Raw genomic sequence first — 8,453 nt, 5'->3', positions numbered from 1 at the left:
AGTGCAAACATTGTGGGAAGCTAATAAGCAGAGGGAAAGTGTCTGGCCATTTTACCAGTGCTAGCATGAAGCATCACCTCAGCACTCAACACAACGCTGTGCTATTGGGGAAAGATGCAGAGGTAAAACTTAGTGCAGGCAGCATAGCTGGTGGCCGTGGAAAAACCCCAACAGCTTCTTCTTCTGAGCCAATAGCAGCAGCAGCAGCAGCAGCAACTAGTGCTGGCAGCCAGAGACCAAGGCAGGTTGGAGCACTGCATGCCCAGCCCACCCTGGAAGAATTTGGGGCATTCCACTCCAAGAGAACGATGCCCAAACAGCAGGCCAATAAAGTAACGCGACTTATTGGTCAGTTCATTGCTGTTGGAGGGGCATCCTTCTCCATGATTGAAGGGGAGCCTTTCAAACAATTGATGGCGGCTGTGGCTCCACAATACACAGTTCCGTCACGTTCCACTTTCAGCAGGAACATTGTCCCCTCGCTGTATCGGTCCTGTGTTGCAGCAGTGAAAGAGGAGCTTTCCAAGGCTGCTGGTCAGTGTGTTCATTTCACTACAGATTTGTGGAGTGCACCTAGCGCCCAGCATGCCTTTCTTTCTTTGACAGCACACTGGTGGCAGCCCGGTGTGTCTAAGGAAGTTGCTGCAGCAGGCTACCGATCATTCCTTCTCCATGCAGAAGTGATGGATGAAAAGCACACTTCCCAAAATATTCTGCATGCGATTAGGAAAATGTTTAGCCTTTGGGTGGGAGCAGAGGCGGGCACCAATGTTGAAGTTGGTTTTGTGGTAACTGACGGAGGTGCCAATATGGTGAAAGCGCTGCGAGATGGTCATATTGTTGGTGTGCGCTGTGCAGCCCACATCATCCATCTTGTAGTGAAGGCAGCAATGTCAGAAGGAACTAATGTGGCAGCAGTAGTTCTGTCCCGCTGCAGAAAGATCGCTGGGCACTTTCACCATAGTGTTAAGGCTAGCCAACTTTTGAGGGAAGAGCAAGAGAGGTCAGGTCTTCCCGTACACTGCCTACGTCAGGATGTCAGTACACGGTGGAACTCCACGTTAGACATGCTAGAGAGGATTTTGGAGCAGCAGAGGGCAATCCATAATCTTGCCTCAGAGCACAATATTGGGATTACCTCTCCATTGAATAGGGAGGATTGGACAGTGATCGCCCAGCTAGTGGCAGTCCTTAAACCATTCAGGGATGCCACAGAAAATTTAAGCTCAAACACTGCCAGTCTGGCCCAGGTAATCCCAGTGTTCTCCCATCTAGGCAGCAAGATGGATGTGTTCCTTGGAAACCGTGAGGCTGTTCAAGGTGGCACTCTACATCCTGACGTAGCAGCCATAGTCAGGAAGCTGAAGGATCTGCTAAAAGTACACCTTCGCAAGCGAATGGAAGAGAGTCCCGAAATGATGCTAGCGTGCCTTTGTGATCCAAGAATTAAGGGAAAGCTAGCTTTGAAATTCAATGTTCTCAGTAGCTACCGGGAGCAATTGGTCAACAAGGTGCGTGACTGGCAGCGTAAAATGGGAATGCTGTCCGAGGAGGGTGAGGTGCAGGAGGAGGAAGAGATGATGTGGTCTGCTACCCCTAGCAGCAGCATCAGCAGCAGTGCCACAAGCAGCACAACACAGCTGAGTGGAGCAGCTGCGTTTTGGGAAGAGGCACTTGGCAGTATAGTTGGACCATCTGACAGAGCTAGCAGCAGAAAGGAGAGTAGTGCTGCTGAAATGGTCAAACTTTACCTCTGTGAAGTTCCTTCTGCTCCTAATGTTGATCCTCTTAGCTACTGGGATGAAAAGAAGAGTGTGTGGCCTGCACTCTCATGGGTTGCGCAGCAGCTTCTATCATGTCCGCCAACCACTGTTCAAAGTGAGCGCGTGTTTTCTATGACTGGAAACATACTGAGTCCACAGCGCTCACGCATGGCACCTCATCTGATGGAGCAGATTGCCTTTCTTAAATTCAATCTGCCCAAATTGGGTTACCCAGCTCTTAGCTTGGAAAGTTAAATTTTTTCTCTCTAATGTTTAAGGTAGTTTCTCCCCCTGGTTGCACTTGCTGCGGTGTGGCAATGCCTGCTACCTCCGCCAATGTAGCCAGCTTACGCTAGGGCCTTGTGTCTGAGCTCTGGAAGTCTGCTGCCAAACGTCTAAGACTGACAGTGTTTGGGTGCTTTGCCCTGGGGTGAAACAGGTGAGTGGGTCGCCAATTGCCCACTCATTCGCCTTTTCAATGCTGCTGCTGGTGGTGGTGCCAGCATCTCTTCTCTGCCAGTTCGCTTCCTGGCTAGTGTCATGCCTCAAATGTCCCTAATTGTAAGGGCAGTTTCTCCCCCCTGGCTGCCTCTGTCTGCGGTGTGGCAACGCCTGCTACCTCCGCCGGAGTGGCCAGCTTACGCTAGGGCCTTGTGTCTGAGCTCTGGAAGTCTGCTGCCAAACGTCTAAGACTGACAGTGTTTGGGTGCTTTGCCCTGGGGTGAAACAGGTGAGCGGGTCGCCAATTGCCCTCTCATTCGCCTTTCCAATTTTTCAATGCTGCTGGTGGTGGTGGTGGTGGTGGTGGTGCCAGCATCTCTTCTCTGCCAGTTCGCTTCCTGGCTAGAGTCATGCCCAAAATGTCCCTAATTGTAAGGGCAGTTTCTCCCCCCTGGCTGCCTCTGTCTGCGGTGTGGCAACGCCTGCTACCTCCGCCGGAGTGGCCAGCTTACGCTAGGGCCTTGTGTCTGAGCTCTGGAAGTCTGCTGCCAAACGTCTAAGACTGACAGTGTTTGGGTGCTTTGCCCTGGGGTGAAACAGGTGAGTGGGTCGCCAATTGCCCACTCATTCGCCTTTTCAATGCTGCTGCTGGTGGTGGTGCCAGCATCTCTTCTCTGCCAGTTCGCTTCCTGGCTAGTGTCATGCCTCAAATGTCCCTAATTGTAAGGGCAGTTTCTCCCCCCTGGCTGCCTCTGTCTGCGGTGTGGCAACGCCTGCTACCTCCGCCGGAGTGGCCAGCTTACGCTAGGGCCTTGTGTCTGAGCTCTGGAAGTCTGCTGCCAAACGTCTAAGACTGACAGTGTTTGGGTGCTTTGCCCTGGGGTGAAACAGGTGAGCGGGTCGCCAATTGCCCTCTCATTCGCCTTTCCAATTTTTCAATGCTGCTGGTGGTGGTGGTGGTGGTGGTGGTGCCAGCATCTCTTCTCTGCCAGTTCGCTTCCTGGCTAGAGTCATGCCCAAAATGTCCCTAATTGTAAGGGCAGTTTCTCCCCCCTGGCTGCCTCTGTCTGCGGTGTGGCAACGCCTGCTACCTCCGCCGGAGTGGCCAGCTTACGCTAGGGCCTTGTGTCTGAGCTCTGGAAGTCTGCTGCCAAACGTCTAAGACTGACAGTGTTTGGGTGCTTTGCCCTGGGGTGAAACAGGTGAGTGGGTCGCCAATTGCCCACTCATTCGCCTTTTCAATGCTGCTGCTGGTGGTGGTGCCAGCATCTCTTCTCTGCCAGTTCGCTTCCTGGCTAGTGTCATGCCTCAAATGTCCCTAATTGTAAGGGCAGTTTCTCCCCCCTGGCTGCCTCTGTCTGCGGTGTGGCAACGCCTGCTACCTCCGCCGGAGTGGCCAGCTTACGCTAGGGCCTTGTGTCTGAGCTCTGGAAGTCTGCTGCCAAACGTCTAAGACTGACAGTGTTTGGGTGCTTTGCCCTGGGGTGAAACAGGTGAGCGGGTCGCCAATTGCCCTCTCATTCGCCTTTCCAATTTTTCAATGCTGCTGGTGGTGGTGGTGGTGGTGGTGGTGCCAGCATCTCTTCTCTGCCAGTTCGCTTCCTGGCTAGAGTCATGCCCAAAATGTCCCTAATTGTAAGGGCAGTTTCTCCCCCCTGGCTGCCTCTGTCTGCGGTGTGGCAACGCCTGCTACCTCCGCCGGAGTGGCCAGCTTACGCTAGGGCCTTGTGTCTGAGCTCTGGAAGTCTGCTGCCAAACGTCTAAGACTGACAGTGTTTGGGTGCTTTGCCCTGGGGTGAAACAGGTGAGTGGGTCGCCAATTGCCCACTCATTCGCCTTTTCAATGCTGCTGCTGGTGGTGGTGCCAGCATCTCTTCTCTGCCAGTTCGCTTCCTGGCTAGAGTCATGCCCAAAATGTCCCTAATGGTAAGGGCAGTTTCTCCCCCCTGGCTGCCTCTGTTTGCGGTGTGGCAACGCCTGCTACCTCCGCCGGAGTGGCCAGCTTACGCTAGGGCCTTGTGTCTGAGCTCTGGAAGTCTGCTGCCAAACGTCTAAGACTGACAGTGTTTGGGTGCTTTGCCCTGGGGTGAAACAGGTGAGCGGGTCGCCAATTGCCCACTCATTTGCCTTTCCCATTTCCTTTTCCATTTCATTATTTTCCTTCTGATACACAACCAACCAAACATAACACACACAATAACACATATAACACATATAACACACAGTGACATCACACATAACACACATACACACACACTTACAATGCACAAAACACAAGGACCTTTTCCTTGTTATTTGCCCTGGCCTTCACTCACTAATAGCATTACATTAACACTATAACTCACACTTCACCCTATAACATTTTTCCATCCACATACCTGCCAACAGACCCAACTTTTTCAGGGACAGTCCTGCTTTTTTCCAGTCCTGTCCCATCTAATTTAGCTAAACTAGGTATGCAAAATGCAAATACACATAGGTAGTTATAGCTCGGTAGGTAACGCTACTATAAACATTTAATAAATATAATCAAGTACTAAATAATAAATCTAACTTTAAAATACATTTAAATAAACCCCTATTTTTTTTTAAAAAAAAACATTAAAATTTAATTATTATTATTTAGACATAATCCATCTTTAACCAAACCAGTGCACTGCTACTAATCTTAAACATAACCGTACATTAACCCTAAGCTATTTTTTAGTTCTTGTCCAACATTTTTCCATCAGCATACCTGCCAACACACCCAAGATTTTGGTGGACAGTCCTGCTATTTTCCAGTCCTGTCCAATAAGTAAGTTGGGTTGTTGCAAAGTATGCCATTGTAAATAGGTAGCAAATGTTAGGCATGTAAAGTGGTCCAAAATCAATTTAAAAATGTAAAATATTCCCTATTCTTTTATTAAACATCTATGGACAGTACACCTCGGTATGTGTGTGCAACTCTATTGGTCGTTTCGGCAGGGGGCTCGCCTGCCATCAACGAATGAAGTGCATTCTGCAGTTCTGCAATTCACTCGTTGATGCCAGACCAGCCCCCTGCCGAAACGACCAATAGAGCTGCACACACGTACCTTCACGGCAGCTGCTGCTGCTGTGATGTGTTATTAACCCCGTATTAACCCCTGCTAGGCAACCAGGAGGAAAACGAAGATTAAACGAGCACGAAGAATGTCCGCGAATATTCGCCCGAAGAGAAGACAGGAACGGGCGAATATTCGCGGAATACGAAGATTTTTTTTTCCCCGAAGACGAGCACGAAGACGAACACGAAGAGCCCCCTGGTGCCCAAGTCTACTATCTATCTATCTATCTATCTATCTATCTATCTATCTATCTATCCATCCACCTATCCACCTATCTATCTATCTATCTATCTATCTATCTATCTATCTATCTATCTATCTATCTATCTATCCATCCATCATCTATCTATCTATCTATCTATCTATCTATCTATCTATCCATCCACCTATCTATCTATCTATCTATCTATCTATCTATCTATCTATCTATCCATCCACCTACCTATCTATCTATCTATCTATCTATCTATCTATCTATCTATCTATCTATCTATCTATCTATCTATCTATCTATCCATCTATCTATCTATCTATCTATCTATCTATCTATCTATCTATCTATCTATCTATCTATCTATCTGTCTGTCTGTCTATCAGGTGCTGCACCTTAAATTAGACCAAAGAATGAATATAATTAAAAATAAAGTAAAACGACTTTCAGAGTGAATAATAATAATAATAATAATAATAATAATAATATTTTGGGGCAGAACAATGATTCGCTTCACTGAAGACAGGGAGTTTTTCTTCAATTCTTCAGAAATGACACATTGTAGGCAAAAATAAATTCCGGTTGGTATGTCCGGAGGTTACAATTTTTTTTTTACAGAAGGACACAAATCCTTTTTGTGTTAAAAAAAAAAAGTACTTTTTTAAGCTCCTAAAAAAGAGGGACATCAGGGGAGGGAAAAGTAGCAAAAACATTAAAACATTAAAAATCATGAAAACAAAAAAGAAACCTTTATGGATTAATATATAATAATAATAATAATAAAATATAATAATAATAATAATAATATATTCTAGGCAGTAAGCTATATTACTGTAAGCATATAGTAAGCATATTTTTATGCATTTCTATTTTTATTGTTTATTCTATTTTTTTCTCCCATTTCCAAAATCACTTAATTTTGGCCTTGACAAAGGGGTTCAGGGGGGTAGTGTTAACCAGGGGCAGCAGCCCCCCTGAACCTTTAACGAGGGTGATTATTTTCTGATAAAAAAAAAGGACCCCTCAGGAATGCAAAGAGTTAATAGGATCCGCACTGTGAAGACTAGGACCTATGGCACATTTTATGTAAAATCTGTTGTCGCTTTTTGATACATTCTATTTTAGTAATGGAAATCCACGTTCTGCCCGCAGCTGCCCCTCGCACCATTCTTTAGGTGAACCTCGCCGAGGTGGGGCACGTAGGGCACGTCGACTGCCCCTCAATAACATTTCTGACCCCTGCGCTGGATTCTTTTCGGATCGATCATCCCCGAAGAAGGTTAGAACTTGCCCGTAAGAATGGATCGGTATGAGGCAGCTCATTCTGGCAATGATAGGGTTAATTTCCCAAACGTCCCAAACAATTACCCCCCCCCCATTTTTTTTTGGAAGCGTAGATTTCAGGAACCTTTTCCTTCATTTCTAGCCCCCTAAGAATAATAAAAATCGTATTAAAGTAGGTGAAATGGTAGAGAGTTCTTGCTGAAGGGTCAGCATCTCCTCCAGTTGGCAAAGTTCCACATCATCTACTAGAAATATTTTCATTAAAAAGATGTTAAACGCATCATTTTTACCGCATTAATGCATTTACATATACAGTGTATGAATATATATCGATACTGCATCATTTTATATATTTATATATAAATATATTTGGGTAAAAGGTATTATTTTTGTAATGATATATATATATATATATATATATATATATGTTACATTTTCCTTATCGTGCGTCAGCAGATTCCATCGCATTTGCAATAACAAATAACAAAAAAAAAACATTAAAATTAACAGTTTACAAAATGAACAATAATACGCACGCATGAGACACACCGGTACAGAAACAGCAAAGGGCTCTGATCTCGTGAGCTTACAATCTATTAGGATATTGAATGAGACAGAAGGTGAGAGGCTGCTTTGGCCAAGGGGTTTGTATTGACGGCCACATGGAGTACTTGGTGGTCACAAGCTCTCAAGGGTGGGAAGGACAGATGGTTTCTCTTCAAAATGCTCCTTTTTGGGCCATTAAGAGGGTATTTATTGTATGCTTTGGGGTTTTAGTGGGTATTTAGTATTCTCCGGGAGACCGTGTAGCTTCTTGGAGGATTTGCACCTCGTGTTTCGCGGTTCCTCTCGACGCGGTCTGTGAAGGAGCTTTCCATGAAGTCGGTATCGCATCTCTGAAGAGGTCCGGAAATATACTCTATGTTGTGTTAGTTTCTCTGCGGAAAAGGTTAACGGGGGGGTGTGATAATTTAGGTTTACAGAAGTCGTCTGTGTGCCTGGGACTCTATACATAGGTCGAAGTATCTGAATAGCCAGACTGGCCCGTGTCGTCACCCTGATATTTTTGGGCACGGCAGCTGCAGGAATCCATAAGCCCCCTCCTCGTACCCAGCGCTGTGTCTGAAACGTGGTAGGAGATACGGATCCACCACCCGCTGCGCTTCTCGCAAGACGAGAGCCGAGGGATCATCAGAGATCTATCTGAAGGATCCCGGGACCTTGAGACCCCAGACGAGGCCACCGCTAGAGACAGGAGCGGAGATACATTCACAACAGGGGGTATTATTACAACGGCATGGACACAAAGACCGTACGGGGCCACGGTCCAGGAACGAGGCGCTATCTGAGTGTCACTCAATGAGGTGACGCTCATTGGAAAAGAATTAATTGTCCTCTTAAAATAGCGCATTCCTGCCAGCGCCGGGGATTTGCTACTTGAGATCTGCACACGGGCAGAATGTCGTTTTTTGCCCCGCGTCAGGGGGTTATACAGGGTGGCGTCCGAACTAAAACCTGGAGAAACCTACGATCCGCCACCCAGAAAAAGGAGGGGGGGCGGCTGGTGCAACGGAAACGCGGACGCCGTTCGGTTATCTTTGATAAGCAGGCCAGGGCAACCTGATCTGGGGGGGTCTAACGAGGATCTAACGCGCGGCATCGGAG

The sequence above is a fragment of the Sceloporus occidentalis genome, unplaced genomic scaffold (genome assembly GCF_023333645.1).
Source record: "Sceloporus occidentalis isolate IW3139 unplaced genomic scaffold, rSceOcc1.0.p SCAF_83, whole genome shotgun sequence".
NCBI lineage: Eukaryota > Metazoa > Chordata > Lepidosauria > Squamata > Phrynosomatidae > Sceloporus > Sceloporus occidentalis.
This window is presented reverse-complemented; position numbering follows the sequence as displayed.